The 20,152-nt window shown below is 36.7% G+C and overlaps 2 pseudogenes across 2 annotated transcripts; both read left to right on the plus strand.

Moving 5' to 3' along the window:
• The first annotated feature begins 5,668 nt into the window (after positions 1–5,668).
• Positions 5,669–6,808, plus strand: LOC306654125 (glyceraldehyde-3-phosphate dehydrogenase-like; annotated as a pseudogene). Its single transcript has one exon. The product of its transcript is annotated as a glyceraldehyde-3-phosphate dehydrogenase-like (transcript).
• A 12,394-nt stretch (positions 6,809–19,202) lies between these two features.
• LOC306654126 (large ribosomal subunit protein uL30-like) lies at positions 19,203–19,949 on the plus strand (annotated as a pseudogene). The gene has a single exon. The product of its transcript is annotated as a large ribosomal subunit protein uL30-like (transcript).
• Positions 19,950–20,152: the final 203 nt, after the last annotated feature.

Consider the following 20,152-nt stretch of genomic DNA (forward strand, 5'->3'; position numbering starts at 1 on the left):
ATATGATCATAAAAGTTCAGAAAAAATGTTTCTTCTCCAAAAATGAGTTAAGGATAGCAATCATCATAGGGGGGATTTGAGTCAGACAAATCTAGTTTGCAGTAATTATTCAATGAATGTAAACTACTAGGGAAGTCCAATCATTTCCTGAGATGGAACATCCCAAGTCCCCTGTGCACTCCTGAAAGTGTGAACAGTACTGAGCACACAGACGGACATATGATAAAGTTTATTAATTGCACCCAGTGAGATAGTAACATTAGTAATTAATATAAAATAGAATAATTATAGCAGTATACTCCAATAGAAGTTGTTTAAAACTTATAAATTATTTATTTCTGAAATTTTCCATTTGATGTTTTTGGATCACTGTCAACCATGGATAACTGAAACCATAGAAAGTGATCACTGTATTTTCATGTTGACCTCTATCATCCAAATATGTACTACATATTTTTCATCTGTCTCCAATATCTAATGAGCTACACAATCACATAAAATGAAGGTGATACTTAGAACATCAGGAGGTAACACACAGACTGTGTCTCAGTCTCTAATGGAGAAGGAAAGAGAAGTAATATGTACTAAGCTTCTACAGTGTACCTGTTATTTTTAACAGAAATTTCAAATGCATCATCTAATTGAATCCTTTCAGCATTATTAGAAGGTAGTTGATATCTTAACTTTCCATTTAAGTAAAATGGAGCTGAGAAAGATTAAATGCCTTGCTTAAAGTAGTTTTTTTTTTTTTTTAGTGCTGAGGATTGAACCCAGGGCAACATCCCCAGCCCTTAAAGTAATTTTTATATCATGGGAGAATATTTTTTTTTACTAGTGACTGAACCCAGGGGTGCTCTAACACTGAGCTACATTGCCCTCCTTTCTTTATTTTTATTTTTTGATATAGGATCTCACTAAGTTATCCAGGCTGGACTTGAATTTGTGATCTTCCTGTTTCAGCCTCCTGAGTCGTTGGGATTACAGATATGCACCACCATGCCTGCTCATGGGGAGAGCAAATTACATGTAGGAACTGAAGACAGTCTTAGAGATCCCTGCTTCTCAAGGTGTCGTCCACATACCAGTATGGCTGGCATCACCTGGGAGCCTGTTAGAAATGCAGCTTCTCAGCTCTACCCCTGGTCCTACTGAATTGGAATCTGCATTTTAAATTTGGAAACTGCTGTTATAGAAGAGACTTAAGCATTTACCTGCCCTAACTATCATTTTATCAGTGAGGAAATACACCCAAAGAGTACAATGGCTTTAAGAGCAAATAAACATGAACTTACCAAAGTGTAAAATATCAAAACTCATCATTTCAAGGCTTCAAATCAGGTTTTAAAAAAATTGGAAGAGTTTCCAAAACAGAGCCAATAAGAAGTACAAGTTAACAAGCTGAGAATCTAAAGGTCAGGAAGCTGAGGAAGGAGATTTTCATCAGAGGTATCAGTGCCTTTCAAGATGCAAACCGGAACTGGGAATTATTAAAGCTCAAAACAAGTTACCCAAAAGGAATACATTGATGCTTAGCGCAGATTGAACATTTAATATGATTTGTAATACTTCATTTAAGCCCCACAATGACTCTGTGAATCACTACTGTTATTGTTGTCATTTCTTCTATTAGGATATTGAGTAGTTGAAAGTCAGAACTGGGAGGTTGTAGAGCTGGGACTGAAACCCTGGTCTTTCTCCCCTAGGTCTGTGTACATCACCATGTCATTCTGTCTCATCATATGATACATCACTGTCAGACAACATAGGGGGTATATTTCAGAAGAGCAGCCACTTATAAGTAAGATGAGAAAACAAGTGACTTTTCAGTAACCCCTTCACTGCAATGAGACAGTGAGTGTGAATGGCAGAGGACAAAGGAAAGAGCTGTTTCTGAAGGCTGGCCAGGTGGCCTTTGTCTTATCTCATGAGGCTAGTTCAAGGTGAAGGAGACTTGTGAACTTTGTCTACCATTTTATAAGATACGATTTTTTTAAAATTTATTTTTATTGTACACAAATGGGATACATACTGTTTCTCTGTTTGTACTTGAAGTAAAGGCATACCATTTGTGTAGTCATACATTTACATAGGATAATAGTGTTTGATTCATTCTGTTATTTTTTCCTTCCTCCCCACCCCTCCCACCCCTCTTTTCCCTCTATACAGTCCCTCCTTCCTCCATTCTTAATATCACCTTAGCCCACAAAATATCTAGGGCACATATTTAAACATTAATAGACGTAAACTTTTGGTCAATAAGAAAAGAGAAAATTAAAAGAGTAGATTCAGCTTTCTACAATCTTATAATTCCATGCAATGACGATGGCTTTCTGTCTCAATAAAACTTTAAAACACTACAGAAATATATTTAAAAGTATAAGTTTTACTTTTTATTTCTCTTTTTAAGAAGTAATATGTGTTCATGATGGAAAATTTAGATGAAAAGAAAATTACATGGAAAAAAGAGAAATCATTTGTAATGCATGTAACCCCCAGAAACCAGCAGTAGGTTGCCATATGGCTTTCTGGCCTTACTTCAGCATATTTTATTTTGTGAAAATATTAGACGTGAAATTTTGGACCTAGTTTCCCCTTTAACTTTATATTTTTGACTTTTACCTTTTATTATAGATTCTGCATCATAACTCATTTAAAAGCTAGTTAAGAACTTAACAGATTCTTAATTCATTGATGAAATTTTTAGGTTGTTTCTGATTCTCTTTTCAAATAATTCAGTGAATTTTTTGTCTTAAATAGATTTGATTGTACATCAATTTATTTGGATAGCCATTATTTCAAATTATATGGCTATTTGATGCATTTTGATGAATAACACTTCCTATAATAATTATTGATTTGGAAGCTCCAGGAACTACACTCTTTCCAAAATTCTATCATAACTTTATCCAAATAACATTCTTCTCAAGACTAATTAACATGTAGACCCATTCATTACTGTTGTTTCCCTATTAGTTCAGCTCCATTTGAAGGTATAGTGGTTGACAGACAGCAGATTGGGTTTGCTGCTGTGAATTAGCAGCAAGACCTGTGATATTTGGTCCTGAATAAAATAGGAATGCATTTCTTTTGCATTCATTGATAGTATTAATTCCTGTTAACCTGTATATTAAAACTGTCCTAACTCATTAGTAAGAAAAGTCTGACACATGTATGTATACAAACCATTTTAGAAACTTACAATAAAAATTCCATAGAGCCCCCTGTTTTATATATCACTCTTTTATCTAAATTTTATTAGTTTCTAAAAAGTTTCTATAAAATTCCTCCCAAATAGGGGTTAAATGAGAAATATGCTTTCAGTCTTTTACCTTCAGCATCCTAGTTATTGCCACTACGTATTTGTTCTTTGCGAATAATTTAAAAAATAATACAAAGAATGCAAGTGTATTGTATGAAACAAAATAAGCATGAATAAAGAAGGGAAGAAATAATATATAATATTACAATTCAGAAATAAACAGTTAAATTTATGATTATGAAATCCAAATATTTGTATGAGTCTCTAATGATCTGTTGATTTTTAAGTATAACCGTTTTATATTGTGTTAGCAGCTTTCTTCATTTCAGAGTATGTATTGTTATAAATGCAGCAATGCATGTAAGTATATTTTGTAACATATTTTTTCTGTTGTACCTGAGAAATGTGCATTTTTTTACTTACTTACAAGTTTATTCATAAGTTTTTGCTAAATCCTGATTATTCACTTGAACAAAATTCCTTAAAACATAAATATTATGTCAAAAAAGGAAATACAGTTTCAAAATATCAATAATATTAAAAATCCAAAATCTGTTGATTATAGAAAATTAGTAAACATAATTTAAAAATTGAAAACAATAATAATAATTCTATCATATGCATATAGCCATATGTGGGTTTATTTTTCCTTAACTTTATTTTGCATAGTATTTGCAATTGTGCTCAATATGATTTTCTTGTACATCTGTCTACATATTTCATCCAATATATATTTATACACTTACCCCCAAAAATATATTTTTCAATCAGTTTATCACATAGTGGATACTTGTTGAATTTATGAATAAATGAATAAAATAGCATGATTTTGTAGATGCCTGATTGTTACCCACTATTTCTGCTTAAAACAAAATATCCTTAGCATCTATTCATGTTAATAATTTTCACCAACATTTCATTAATGATTTAATAGAATGTATAATGTATAATTAGAATCATTTTGGAAATAAAATAGCAGCACAATTAAATCAAAACATGCCACAGCTGAAGTCACTGGAAAATTTAGAGCATTAACTGTACTCATTATAAAATAAAAGGAATTAAAATAATTGAAATCAGTACTTTCTACAAGAAGTCAGAGAATGCCTAATCAAATGAATATATGGAAAAAATCAAGGAATTAATAGCATCATAGACTTTAATAAATTGGAAAATTAATTTAGAATATATATATATATTCAAGATCTGGATCTTTGAAAACCAAAACAAACCAATAAAATCAAAACATGAATTGGAGAAGAACATTCTACCTTCTGGGTTCTAATAGCAACAAAAAAAGAAAACCTAAAACACAAATGTGTAATATTAGTAAGGTGGCTATACCCCTAGTGCAAATGGGATCACAAAATCATAAGAGACTATCACATGGAAATCTGTGGCAATGGATTTGATGGTCTTCAAGAAAATTTATCATGGGCTGAATTTTATTTATGGGGAAGAAGATCTGAATAGACCAATGACCTTGAAAATTTGAAAAATTCATCATAGAACTCTTTCAAAAAGCCAGGTGCAGACAGTTTTCTTAGTATGATGTTTCAACTCTTCAAAGAATGAATGATTTCTCTGCTACCTGAACTCCTACAGAGAATAGGAAAACAAGCATCATCATTTTATGAAGCTAACACCAGCCTCATAAGGAAATCTGAAAAAGATAACCCAAGGAAGAAAACCATAGGCCAGTTCAATGTATGAACATAAACACACAAACTAAAGAGAATATATAACTTCTCAGACACTAAATTAAGAAAAACAATACGTGATGACCAATTACATTTTTCTACATGGTTTTAAAGAGGACTCTGCTTTTGAAATCTATTCAAGACAGGCTATGCATTGTAATCACTATTACTACAAATTATTCTAGAAATAACTGTGGAGATAAGAAAAATGAGAATTTTTCTAGGAATGAGAAATCCTAGATTTGACTGGAAACTTTTTAAATGTAATTGCCACAAAATCTTGAGATCTCACATAAAGGAGTGTTTTGACAAGTTCCTTGCATTCAAACCAATGTGTTTCAATGTGTGTGAAGTTATCCATAGTGCGTGTATTTTAAGCTAATGAGATAATACCTTATGTTGCTCATCGTATAGTCTGTTTTGATAACAATGGCATGTCATTGAGAGACTTCTTTTAACTTCAGTTAGGATTGATCAAAACAATAATTAGGGCAAGTTTTGGTTCTTATAATGGTGCAAATTTTTTTTCTAGAGAAATCCTCCTTCCCAAAGATAATGATGATAAACTCTGGACAATTTTAAAAAATCAATTATTTGAAGACAATAGGGAGTGGCAAAAAGTGGGCAGAGACTCTCTGCTCTTCCCTGTTTGACAGACAGCAGCTTCTTTTCTACTCATGCAGTGCCAGTCACGTCCCTAAGACACTGGTGAAAGTCGAAGAAACAGATTTGGCCGTATTGGGTGCCTGGTCACCAGGGCTGCTTTCTACTCTGGCAAAGTGGATATTGTTGCCATCAATGACCCCTTCATTGACCTCAACTGCATGGTCTACATGTTCCAGTATGATTCTACCCATGGTAAATTATATGGCACAGTCAAGCTGAGAATGGGAATCTTGTCATCAATGGAAAGTCCCTCTCTATTTTCCAGGAGTGAGATCCTGCCGACATCAAATGGGGTGATGCTAGTGCTGAATATGTTGTGGAGCCCACAGGTGTCTTCACTACCGTGGAGAAATCAGGGGCTCACTTAAAGGGCAGTGCCAAAAGGGCCATCATTTCTGCCCGGTCTGCTGATGGCCCCATGTTTGTGATGGGTGGGAGCCATGAGAAGTATGACAACTCTCTCAAGATCATCAGCAATGCCTCCTGTACCACCAACTGCTTAGCCCCCCTGCCATGACAACTTTGGCATTGTGGAAGGACTCATGACCAGTCCATGCCATCACTGCTACTCAGAAGAATGTGATGGCCCCTCTGGGAAACTGTGGCGTCATGGCTGTGGGGCTGCCCAGAATATCATCCCTGCATCCACTGGAGCTGCCAAGGCTGTGGGCAAGGTCATCCCTGAACTGAATGGGAAGCTCACTGGCATGGCTTTCCGTGTGCCCACCCCCAACATGTCAGCTGTGGATCTGACCTGTCGCCTGGAGAAAGCTGCCAAATACGATGACATCAAGAAGGTGGTGAAGCAGGCATCAGAGGGCCTCCTCAAGGAAATCCTGGGCTACACAGAGGACCAGGTCGTCTCCTACGACTTCAACAGTGATACCCACTCTTCCACCTTTGATGCTGGAGCCGACATTGCCCTCAACAACCACTTTGTCAAGCTCATTTCTTGGTATGACAATGAATTTGGCTACAGCAACAGGGTGGTGGACTTTGTGGTCCACATGGCCTCCAAGGAGTAAGAGCCCATGGACCATCTGCCCCAGCAAGAACACAGAGGAAGAGAGAGGCCCTCAGCTGGGAAATCCCTGCCCCTAACTCAGTCCCTCAACACACTGAGAATCTCCCCTCCTCCCAATTTCCATCTCAGAACCCCTGAAGAAGGGGAGGGGCTTACGGAGTCCTACAGTCACATACCATCAATAAAGTTCACTGTACCCATCCAAAAAAAAAAAAAAAAACAGTGGGCAGAAATTAGAGGGGATTGGACTCTTGAAATGAGAGGACCACTCTCACTAGATGTGGTCATTTTTAGACCATTTTTTTGCCTGAGAGTACTTCTCAGTTCATGTGGGAATCTCAAACAGCATCATAATTTAAGATGTCAAAAGAGGAAGTTTATGGATGCCAGAGTGTGTGAAATTAAGAATGAGGATCCTAGGAAGGAGAGGGCCTCAGGGAAAGCCCCAAAATTACCATTTAGATACCTCTAAGCCTTGGCTTACCCTAAACAGCATATGCAGAGGAGAAACTCTGAGGGTCTCAGAAGCAACAACAGCTGGCAACTGAAAGAATTGAGCAGAAATTCAACCATTGCCTATCATAGAAAAGGCCATTTGAAGTTTGTGGCCTGTCAAAATTGAAGAGCTTATTAAGGTACCCAGGATTTCCATAGATCTGTCCCATCCAAGCAAAGTGAACACCAAGATCACTCAAGTTCAAGGTGATTAGACACTAGTTTGACTGCTAGAGAAATAACCAACACTTTATGGAGGAAGACACAGAACTTAAAGTCTCTGTAAACATATCATCCACAATGCCTACTGCTAATATAAAATTACAACATACGGTAAAATATAAGAAATTGTGGATTTATCATCAAGAGATGAAATAGTCAACACAAATTGACCTAAATGTCGAAATCAGATGACGAGGACCTTAAAACAAATATTTTAAATATACTGTAGGATTTTGAATGAGGCTTAATTGAATCTATATATCAACACTGAGAGACCATAGTATATATTCCAATCCATATGCATGGTAAATCTTCCAATTTAATTAGGTATGATCTCATAGATTTCAACAGAATCATAACAAAACATATTATCTGGACATGGTGATGCATACCCATAATCCCAGCTATTCAGGAGGCTGAGGAAGGAGGATCAAGGCCAGCCTCAGCAACCTAGTAAGACTCTGTCTCAAAATTTAAAAAGCCTGGGGTTGTAGTTCAGTGGCCAAGCACCCCTGGTTTCAATCCCCAGTATAAGAAGAAAAGAAAGAGAAAGAAAGAAAGAAAGAAAGAAAGAAAGAAAGAAAGAAAGAAAGAAAGAAAGAAAGAAAGAAAGAAAGAAAGAGAAAAGAGGGAGGGAGGGGAAGAAAGGATGGAGGGAGGGAGGTACGAGGGAGAGAAGAAGGAAGGAAGGAAACATTTTAATGCACATGTAAACAACATACATACAAGCATACGTATAAATCCCCAAGCACTGAGCACTGAAAGGACGTGGAAGCAATGAGGCACAGAAACAAGAGGCAGATGTAGCACACTGAACCTTCATTCCTAAATAGCATTCTCTGGGATAAGTTACTGAGATGAGTTGGAGAATGGACTAATTCCAGAGCTAGGCCTAAGGAGCCTGAAATGTCTTATTGTGACAGAAGAGGTAGGATGGAACATGTACAAGTTTATAGAGACTCACTTGAAGAGGTTCCCACTTCCCAAATCTGGCAATTTGAACATCCAAACACATGTGTATAGCAATGTGTTCTAACTCGTTCAATTAAATAAAAATCCGTGAGTCCATTCAGATAGAGGAAGTAATACTCTTCCTATGTTGAAAAAGGTGAAAGGAAGAACTGTCTCTGCAGAAGAGATTGGCTGGGAAAAGGAAGAGGTGAATTGCCTGGACTGGAGGAAATATTTGTATCTAGTATGTATAAGGAGGACTATTTAACACAGAAGGCATGAAGTCAGTGATTATATGCAATGTACAGTATAATGGATGGAGATGTGATAATGGACAATGTTATTTACAAAGAAATTTCTCACTTTTCACAAAGAAAAAATTAGTAAATTTGGGCTGCGGACATAACTCAGGAATAGAGTGATTGCCTTGCGTGGGTTCAATCCCAGTACCCACTTCTTAAAATTAGTAACTTTACATTGACGATATCTGGAAGGTACTCATTAACATCATCAATACTGGGACAATCTACATTGTATACCTTTTGATATGATGTACCAATGAGGATGTAGCATAATTTTCTATAAAAAATAAACTATGAATCCAGTCATGATTAAACATCAGACAAATCCAAATTGAAGGATATATGTAAAATAACTCACCTGGGTTCTTTAAAAATGCCACTCATAAAAGACAAAGACAGACTGAGAAAATGTTCCAGAAGAAAGGAGACTTATTTGAGAGACCCAACAGCTAAATGCAATTTGTGACCTTGGATTGGATCCTGGATTTGAGGGGAAAAGACTATTAAGGACATCACTGGGGCAATTTATAAAATCACCATGAACTTTGTATTAGACAATAACATTATATCATTATTAAATTTCTTGGTTTTGATAAATGTAGTTTGGTAAAAGAAATTATTTGTCCTTAGGAGTTATATGATAAACAAGGGATAGGGACTCAAAATTTCAGCAATTTACTAGTGGTTTAGAAAAGAATACTATGTACATAAAATATGTGTACATATGATAATGAAAGGTAAGATAAAATAAACAAGCAATAGGGTAAAATATGGACTATTGGAGAATCTGAATAAAAAGTGTGCATTATTTTTGCATTATTTTCTGTAACTTTTCTATAAGTTTAAAGTTGTGCCACAATAGAAAGCTATAAAGTTTGGTACGGAGACTTCGAATAACTGGAATTCTTAAATGAAGTTAAATGTATACCTACCCCATGACCCAGGAATTCTGCTCTTAAGATCTTTACTGGAGAGAAATGGAAACATATCACAGACAGACTCATGCAGAAATATTCATTGTAACTCTATTTACAATAATAAAAAATGGGAAAAAATATATGCTCACCAACAAAAGAATGAATAAACAAACTGGTATTTATACAAGGAAACACTACTGGGCAATAAAAAAAGAATAAACTATTGATATGTGAGACAATGTGGTTGAATCTCAAAAACAGTATGTTTTTAAAAAGCCAACCAAAACCAAAGATGACATACTGTATGATTCTCTTTATATAAAATTCTAACAAGCAAAGTAGAAATTATAATAGTGGCTATCTGTGGGAGCAAAGAGTGGGAAGAACTTTCTGGAATAATGGAACTGTTCTGTATCTTGACTGGGCTGTGATCTCAAGAGTGTGTACACATCTCATAGGACTGTATAATTAAGACCTGAGCATTTCAAAAGGTGTGAATTCTACCTTAATTTTAAAAAGAACTCTGGAAATATAGCCAATAATGACAACAGAATCCTAATGTCATGTGTTCTTAAGATATTACCAGAAAAGTCTAGTCTCTGAATTTGCTGACTTAGATAAGGATTTTAAAGTGGTTCTAATTCCTTAAGCTGAGAAGGGTTCCCATAGCACAAACAGAAAAGAAAAAGTCACAATTGTAGTAACTGAACATGATTCCTGGAAAATAAATGAAGAATTCATTGAAAAACTGTTAACAGTGACAATTAAGGTCAGTTACAAAATGATGCTTTCTTATAAAATGGAAGCTGTCAAAATATGCAAGGGAAATAATCTAATAACACACAAAATATAAACTATCAATAAACTTAAAGGAAACAACATAGAATGCATTTGAAAACATAAACAATACTAAGAGGCATAAAATAATAAAGACAGACACATACAATGTTTCTAGGTGACCAGAAAGAATCACCGTTGCAAAGACACTAATTCTTCCTAAATTAGTGTGGAAAATATGGGAGGAAGAGAAGACATGGGGAAATATTGAGCAATTAAATCTATGAAATTATGTTATTTCTATGTATGAATATATCACAATGAATCATATGTTATATATACTAAATTTAAATAAATTATATAAATTATGATGTACTACCACTACGACTACTACTAGTAATATAAGGGTAGAACAATCAGATCAAGGGAAGGAAGGAGAGAAGGAAAGAGATGGTATGAGACTGATCAAATTGTGTTGTGTGTATGTATGAATATGGCGCAATGAATCACACTATTATGAACAATTATAAAGTAGCAATAAAAAAACAAATTTGATGTGATTTTTCTTTGACTTTCCTACATTTACTATCTATGCCAAAAAAAGCAAAATGAACCTGTCGCCAGAATGTCTAGGCCTATAGAAGAAAATAGAAATCCTGAAACAGTTCTAACTAGATATTTGGATTTAGAATATGATAACATTGCTGTTTCCAAAACTGAAAGATGGGAAAAGGATAAAGTTTTTTCAGTATATGTTGCTGGAACAACTGGCCACTTGAGAAGAAAATAATAAATTTAGATTCCTACATTCTACCTTTCCACAAAATAAATTCCAGATGGCTAAAAATAAAAGATAAAACTATAAAAAGCATCAAAAGGATAAGTGACTAGTTATATAATTTTAGACTAGCAAAAATTACAGTATCAAAGATAGAAAAATATTTTCTGACATCTGAACATTGATAGAATTAAATATATACAAATTATATTTCTCTAAGTCTAAATCTAAAATTAGGGCAAAAAATGAACTGGAAAAATTTATAACATATATAATAGACAAAGATATGTTGATGTTCTAAATATATAGAGAGATTTTCCAAATCATTGAGATTCATGCATTTTAGGACTGGTTTGAATCAGATAATTCCTTACTGTGGGGGACTGTCCTGCACATGTTAGTCACATCCTTGACTTTTGTCCATTAGATGCTAGAAGCATTCCCCATATTGTGAGAAGCCAAAATATCTCCACACATTGCAAAATATTCCCTGGTTGGTAAAATCACTCCCAGTCCAGAAGGAAGTTTCAGTTTTTTTCTGGAGGTAGAACTGGCAGGGTGGGAGGGGATAGATTAAAAAAATAAATGGATACCTCAATCTGTCTCCCAAGTTTATCCAAGCTTCCCAGTTCTATGGGTGTTAATGTGGCAACATTAACCGTAATAACCAAGATTTCATCCGTTCTTTCCCCCTCTTGTTCAGACAAGAACTGCATCCTCTGCAAACATCTTCCCAGAGTTAGAGGAAGTGTTCCGAGCATGAGTCACAGGTATGTCCCAGCCAGTTGGAGTCACTGGGTCTCTGCTGCTGTGCCTGCCTCCTGCTTTGTGGTCCTTTCTGGCTCTCACCAGGCACTCTGATGGAACATTCTGGTCCTTTTCAATATGCTGCAGCTATAGGCCTCCATCTCCTGCAACCAGAAAGGACACCCCCGTAGTCCCAAAGCTCCATGGAGGTTTGTAATGAAGTGAGGCTTAGAGTCTTTCTAGTAGGGGTCCTCTATGGACCATTATGTCCCACTGTTGTACAGTGTTTTGGGTGAAAATTTCTCCCAGCTTCATTCACAAGCCCTTGCTTTCCAGAGTACAAAGGAGCCTGGGCAGAAGAGTGGTTTGTGATGAGCTTCTGTTTGCTCCCAGCTTCCTCTCCTCTGTGCTGAGGGAAGGTTTCTTGTGGGTTCAGGTGTATCACATGTGCTTTTTCTCCCATCAGAATTTCTTTTCCACTTAGAGGTTTCTCAGGGAAACCTGCCCCTGAGCTCACCTGACAAATGAAGAAATGTCTGAACCTTTTTTAAATTCAAGCCAGGAGCCTGTAATAGTCTTAAAGGGAGGGGGAAAAAAAAAGTCTGGGAAGAAATACATGGAAAAGTTGACAAGAGGGCTCCTTGGAGAGATGGTTCATTATAGGGCTGGGCCTGGGAAAGTTCGAGATGAGGCTGAAGCATCTGGCTGTGCCAGAATGTCAGGAAGTCCTCAAAAAAGGATGGGGCCAGTGGCCAGTTGGAAGGGGGTCCCACTGGCGACACCTGGCATGGTTTGAGCACCACAAAACTAATAGTAATTTTATAACCCATAAGGATAAAATAATATTCAAGAGTCCAGGATGATAAAAACTAAGTAAATGAATACATAGATAAATAAAACTAAAGAAATGCCAAGAATGGCAAGCCATACTACTAAGACACGTAATACTAAGAATGTAGATTACCAACAAATAAATGCAAAGAGATGACAGGGAAAATATTCAAGTGGTCTATCTCACAGATGAGGTCATGATTTTTTTTGGCTTATAAGGTCTTTTCTGATTATTTTTTTAAAAAAGAATAATTGCTTGAGAAGGAAGACCAGTAGGGTAGAAGAACAGCGCAGTGGGAGGGAGGAGGGAAGAAAAAGGAGAGATACTGGAAACAAAACTGACCCATTAATATGGCTCTGTTGTGTGCCCACATGAATATGTGACAACGAATCCCACTATAATGTATAATTACAATGCACTAATAAAAAATTTTAGAATAAAATGTAAAATTAGTTAAACCTTAAAAACTACCCTAAGATTTCATCTCATCCGAATTAGAATGGTGATTATCAAGAACACAAGCAACAATAGGTGTTGGCGAGGATGTGGGGAAAAAGGTACACTCATACATTGCTGGTGGGTTTGCAAATTAGTGCAGCCACTCTGGAAAGCAGTGTGGAGACTCCTCAGAAAGCTTGGAATGGAACCACCATTTGACCCAGCTATCCCACTACTTGGCCTATACCCAAAGGACTTAAAATCAGCATACTACAGAGATACAGCCACATCAATGTTCACAGCTACTCAATTCACCATAGCCAGATTGTGGAACCAACCTAGATGCCCTTCAGTTAATGAATGGATAAAGAAACTGTGGCATATATATATATATATATACAATGGAATATTACTCTGCCATGAAGAATGATAAAATTATGGCATTTGCAGGCAAATGGATGAAATTGGAGAATATCATGCTAAGTGAGATAAGCCAATCTTAGTAAATTAAAGGATGAATGATCTCGCTGATAAGCGGATGAGGACATATAATGGGGGGTAGGAGGGGTTAGGGTTAGGGTTAGGTTTAGGGTTAGGGATAAGGAGGGTGGTAAGAATGGAGGAAGGAAGGACTGTATAAAGGGAAAAGAGGGGTGGGAGGGGTGGGGGGAAGGGAAAAAATAACAGAATGAATCAAACAACATTGCCCTATGTAAATTTATGATTTTTAATTAAAAAAAAAAAAGAATACTTACCTGTTAAAAAAAAAAGTCACCTGTGGCAAGAACTGCTTTATTCCATTTCTTATGGGCATTATTTGCCTCCTACTTTAATGCTAGTGAGTTGGTGGTGGACCTAATTTAATTTTTTTTTCCTGCTTACTTCTTTTAAAAAAAGAAGGCAAGTATTTCCAGAAGGGCTGTCCTGTAGAAAAGCATCCTAAGGGTGGCAGAGGACAGTGGGGCTGAAATTTAACCATCAATCTTCCTGTTAAGCTTGGATGAATAGTGTGAGATGCATCTGCCCACGATGCCACTGTCTGACTCACTCGTGTCTTGTTCTAGATTGCTACATCCTTCACCAAAGCCTGGGTGGGCACTCTTATGATTTACCTAGTTACTGTTAGAATTCCCCTCTTTGATCTTACAGTAGAAGCATGGTGCCCTAAACAGCATCCTAGCTCGGTCACACATCACTGAATGTGCAGAGGTTGAAGTGAACGGAAGTTTTAGTGGGAAGTGTCATCTCTTCAGGTTTCCTCCACTGGGTTTGCAGAATCTGTTGGGCTTGAGGTCACCTTCCTCATCTGGCTCTTACCCTGTATTCCAAATACGTGGCAAGGCCATGTCCAGCTTCCGCCCTCCTGAGTGTGGAGATGTCCAACCACTTTAAGTTCTTCCATCACTGAGAAATTGAGCCAGCCAATGATACTGCCACCCATAGTTTTTCCGTTTCTTGAGGATCTGCCTGTTCTTTCAGAAATCACCATCAATGTTGTTGATCCTTTTGACAGTAAGGTTGCTTCTCATCTTTTCCCAGAACATTTGATACCTTCTAATTGGAGCTGCTAGTGAAATATTCCTCTAGTCTATGAAACCAGCGTAGGTGTCTATCAATGGATAAATGAATAAAGATGGTACATATGCACAATGGAGTTTTAATCAGCCATAAAGAAAAATGGAATTATGTCATTTGCAGTAAAATGGATGGAACATGGAAATGTTATGTTAAGCACAATAAACAAATGCAAAAGGTCAAGGGTCTTACGTTATCTGTCATATGTGGAAGGTAGAGAGGAAAAAAGGAAAAGAAATGTGGGGGGGGTCTCATGAAAATCAAAGTGAAATTAGTAGAACAGAGGAAAGGGACCAGGGGTGGGAGGAGGGAAGAGTTGGGGGGAAGTGTGGGGAGTAATATTTGCCAAATTATATTGCTACATTATATGCATGTATGAATATGGAACAACAAATCCCACCATTAAGTACAAGTGTAATGCACCAATAAAATAGTGTGGAGAAAAAAGAAAAAAATATATCCCTCTAGTCTCTGGTCTGCATCACTTTCTGGAGAAGAAAAATTATGAGTCAGGGCTCTACAATTTCCTTTAGCTCGATCTCTTCTCCACTCTGTAGCAGCAATCCCTCCATGCTTGTGGCCTGCCATGGGAACCCTTCCAAATTTACAGTGCTGCTACAGGTTTTTTCCTCTATTTGGAAGTTCCACTGATTATTTCCATCAGTATCTTCTCTAGGGGGTGAAGTGGAAAGGGGGATAGTTGCAGAAAGTGTTTCAAAATAATTTACCTTCAGGAGTGTGCTTCCGGTAGGAGATTGGTGGACTAGGTTGTCACGTGGGAGAGGAAGTACTGAGCACAACACAAGCCAATATGCCCTTGGCTGACACAGCTCCTGCTGGTGTTGATCTTTGGCAATGAGACTGGATATAAAACAAACAGCAACTAAAAATGCTGAAAGTAGACAAAGACCTTGAAGTTGTCAAAAGGATGTAGATGACAAGGAGAAACCTTTTAACCCTAATGTCAAGTGATGCACTCACCCTGTCACCTGAGAGCAGAGTGTAGTCCAATCTGAACAATACCATAATCGCATACCTCCAGTATTGGTGATTTTCTTCTCTTCTACGCCCTGAGCTGCCTTTGGGTTAACTGCAGCTGCAACTCATCCGCTGCGCTAAGCATGTATTTGAAGTGCTGAAGGACAAAGATCGCATTGAGAGGGAAACAACATTCAGTCAGGTTCAAACAGGGTTTGGAGGTAAAAAAGAAAGAATGTGGCCAGCTTTGGGGCCAGCAAAGAGTGTAGGTTGGTGACCAATAGAACTCTTTTTGTGGAATTATGAAAGATGCCTCTTAAAAAGGTAGATGAAGGATATTTCAGACTGTCCTGTAATGACAGGAAGTCGAAGAAGGAATAAGAGAAGGACAAAGTAATCTCACGCTCGTGACAGATGTGGGACTAGACCTGCCTAAAGTTGTCAAGATGAAAACTCAGTTCATTGTGATTTAATATTGCTTATCTTTCTTTTGGGTTTTATAGTGTGTGTGCTGGTGCATGCATATGCTCACACGTGTGTTGGGTAGGATTGGCAAATTTGAGACAGATTATATTTACGAATAAATCCAACAATCATTTTGCCAAGAGTATACTGTGTTCAGGGTGCTGGATTGCAGAAACTAAGGAGGTGATAGGAATAGTGCAAAAATTCTTTTAAAAGCTGGAAAAGGGTCCCCAGATCTGGTGCATTGGTTTTGATTATTCCTCAGCTATATAAACATCCAAAGAGATGACCTCATATATTCCACAGCCATGACCAAAGATTATGGCACAGATGTTCTGAAATAAACAATGTTAGTGCAAGCACATAGCTGCACAGCCCTGTAATGACTTCAAGAGCTTAGACCATTTTTTTTTTCTTTTACATAAACCACAAGTGAAGGCTAAATCAGAAAGAAAAAAAGAAACTTTTCTTCATCTGCTCTGTTTTTGCCTTCCTGTTTTATAGATGGCCTGGGAAGCTCTCTGCAAGGTTTCCTCTCCTCAGGAATTTGTGGAAGTAAAATTTCTCCTGTTGACAGAATTTTGCTGAAAACTGAATTTTCTGCTTTTTTCATTACTCTTTTCTAAATGTTTCACAGTTCTGTTTTTTATAGCAAGCGTCCCATGTGATACTGATGTAGCTACACTAAAAGCAATATCTATGTCCAAAGAACTGGGAATTTCACATTTTTTGACTCACATTATATTCTTGGACTTCACTGAGGGCAATAGTTTAGCTCTGTTTTTTTTTTTTTTATTTGTTTGTTTTGTTTTGATCTCTAAAGTACTCAGTACATATCACATAGTAGGTACTTTATTCTTAGCCCTGTTTTGTGTCTCACTGAAGCAGGATGTTCAAGGGGGTAGCAATAGAAATGGGTGAATTGGAACAGGTAAAGACAGGTAAGAACCAGATTGGATGTACTGGGTGTTGTGACACTCCTGTGATTCCAGGCACTGGGGAGACTGAGGCAGGAGGATGTCAAGTTGGAGGCCAGCCTCAGCAACTTAGTGAGACCCTGTCTCAAACTAAAAAGGGCTGAGGATGGAGTTCAGTGATAGTGACCCTAGGTTCAAGCCCCAGTACTGAGTAGAGAGAGAGAGAGACAGTGTGTGTCAGAGGGCATTTTTTTCACACTGAAATGAAATTAGGAAAGAAGTTTCAATTATGACTAATAATTACTTCATGTCATCCAGGTTGATGGGGTCTCAAGATTATTTAAATTATTTAGATTAAAAATATTGTACGTGAGAGCAAATTCTTATCTCTAACAGTAACTGCACATTGTAATTCTTCCTGTGACCTGCTGGTATATCTGGGATCTGAACTCCTTCTTGTTGCTTGAGATCTTACTTATATAAAGGGCTTTATTAACCCAAGGGAAATGTTCTCAGCAATATTGAATATAATTCACTTAATTCGTCAGGAGTTACAATTACAAAATCTTTTTAGTTATAATATTATATTCTGCAATGGTATGACTTTGGAATATTATAATACTTTCCCAAAGCTGGCTTCAGGGAAAATCTTTTTTATTACCTAGAAAAGAAACCCGATTTTAAAGCAAGGTGTTCCTACAGAACATTTTTATATAACTATTTTTCAATGATTACATAAAATTATATTCACTTATACAGTAAAAAAGAGGACACAAAAATACAAACTCTAAATAGTTCACTACTAAAATTAAGCAGATATCACTCCATTTTGATTAAAATGGGTATCAATATAGCAGGCTTCAGTTTGTAAATGGAGTAAAAAATTTCCTACCTAGAAATAATTGCTGAATATTTTAATAAGATTTATCTTAATATTCTCCATATTCATAAAGCAGGGTTATTTATTTATTTATTGTATAAATGTTTATGTTCTGACCAAAATGATCTAGATTCATGGATTCGATGATGAATAAAGTGTGGTCCTTACCCTAAAATAGCTCATGCTATGATTTTAATAAGGAAAAGTGAACATTTATCCAGCACTTATTATCTCAGTCTTCGTGTCACAGGGATAAAATCAACCTTGTTATGGCAATAAAGAAAGTGGAACTCAAAGATATTAGGTTATCTGCCCAAGGAGACATTTAAAGGTGGAAGATTCCAGCTAAAAATTTAGGTCTGAAAACAGATAACTCATAAAAAAATTGAAGTACAAAAAGTCTTATATTCGTTAGTGAAGAAGAAACTGAGACATTTATTAAAAAATGATAATTTTCTCCCCACTGTCTTCCTTTCCTTTCTCATCAACCTCTCTCCAATCTGTGCTTTGAAACTAGATATTTTTCTAAGTTAACTATCGTTGCCATTCAAGAAAAAGAGATTCCATCCCCAGTGATGACAGAGTGCTCACTAAAGGACAAAATTCCTACGGATAACAGCATTGATAAATGCTGGAAAAAAATTTTAAATATATCTTTTGAGGATACTGCAAGGATACCCCAGATATATAGAAACTGTAAGATGGTGGGTACATGGAGGAAGGGGACAGTACTGGGTGTTTTCTTTTTGTAGCTGCTCTTCGTCTGTGGCAGACTCCAGTTGAGCACCATTATGGTGCTTGGATAAAGCCACGCTATTTCTAAATAGAAACTCAGACTTAATGACTGCAAGAATGAGAGGGAGATCGAAGCAGATCAGACGTAGTCTAAAAGGGGAGAGCCAGAGAAGGACATCAATAAGCCAGCTGAGAATAAAATAACCAGAAAGAGATTTTAACTCCACCCAGGACAGAATGAGTTTGGGGTTTGAGTTCAGACAAATTAAAAGTCTGCCAAAACAAAGAGGAGAAAAAGCAAGTCTCTTTAGAGGAACATAACAGAATATACAATTTTTAAAACCTATCATTCACAATATTGAGTATACTATGCAAAATTGCTAAATTGCTAAATATACAAAATACATATTGCAGAGAAAAGGCAATCAATAGACACTGAGTCTGAGGTGAGCCAAATGTTATAATGACGGTAATTTTTTTAAGGTTATGAACTGGTTTCTTTATTTCACTCTTTGTAACATTATTAAAACCATACCCTCCTCTTTTGAGGGCTGGAACCATGGAGGTTGCCAAAGAGAAGAAAAAGAAGGTTTCTGCTGTGCCAGCAACCCTTAAGAAAAAGCGAAGGAATTATGCAGAGCTGAAGGTAAAGCACCTGAGGAAGAAGTTTGCCCAAAAGATGCTTCAAAAGGCAAGGAGGAAGCTTATCTATGAAAAAGTCAAGCATTACCACAAGGAATATAGGCAGATTTACAGAAGGAGATTCGAATGGCTAGAATGGCAAGAAAAGCTGGCAACTCCTATGTACCTGCAGAACCCAAACTGGCATTTGTCATCAGAATCAGGGGTATCAACGATGTGAGCCCAAAGGTTCCTAAGGTATTAGAACTTCTTCGCCTTCAACAGATCTTCAATGGCATCTTTGTTAAGCTCAACAAGGCTTCAATTAACATGCTGAGGATCATGGAGCCATATATTGCATGGGGGTAGCAAAACCTGAAGTCAGTGAATAACCTAATCTACAAGCAAGGCTATGACAAAAGCAATAAGAAACGACGGATAACTCTTTGATTGCACGATCTCTTGGTAAATATGGCATCATCTGCATGGAGGATCTGATTCATGAGATCTACACTGTTGGAAAACGCTTCAAAGAAGCAAATAACTTCCTGTGGCCCTTCAAATTATCTTCTCCAAGAGGTGGAATGAAGAAAAAGACCACCCATTTTGAGGTGAAGATGCTGGCAACATGGAAGACCAGATCAACAGACTTATTAGAAGAATGAACTAAGGTATCTACTATCATATTTTTGTAATCTAGTCAGTTAATAAACAGTACCTGCTCTCAAAAAACAAACAAACAAAACAAAACAAAACAAAAAACACCATACCCTCCCATACAAATTTTATTTTAAAAAACAGGAGAAAAATACTTCATCCATAATTCTAATGTTCCAGAAAAATCTAAAATTTGGAGCAGTTCTTTTTCAGCCT

The sequence above is a fragment of the Sciurus vulgaris genome, assembly GCF_902686455.1.
Source record: "Sciurus vulgaris genome assembly, chromosome: 2".
In the NCBI taxonomy this organism is placed as follows: domain Eukaryota; kingdom Metazoa; phylum Chordata; class Mammalia; order Rodentia; family Sciuridae; genus Sciurus; species Sciurus vulgaris.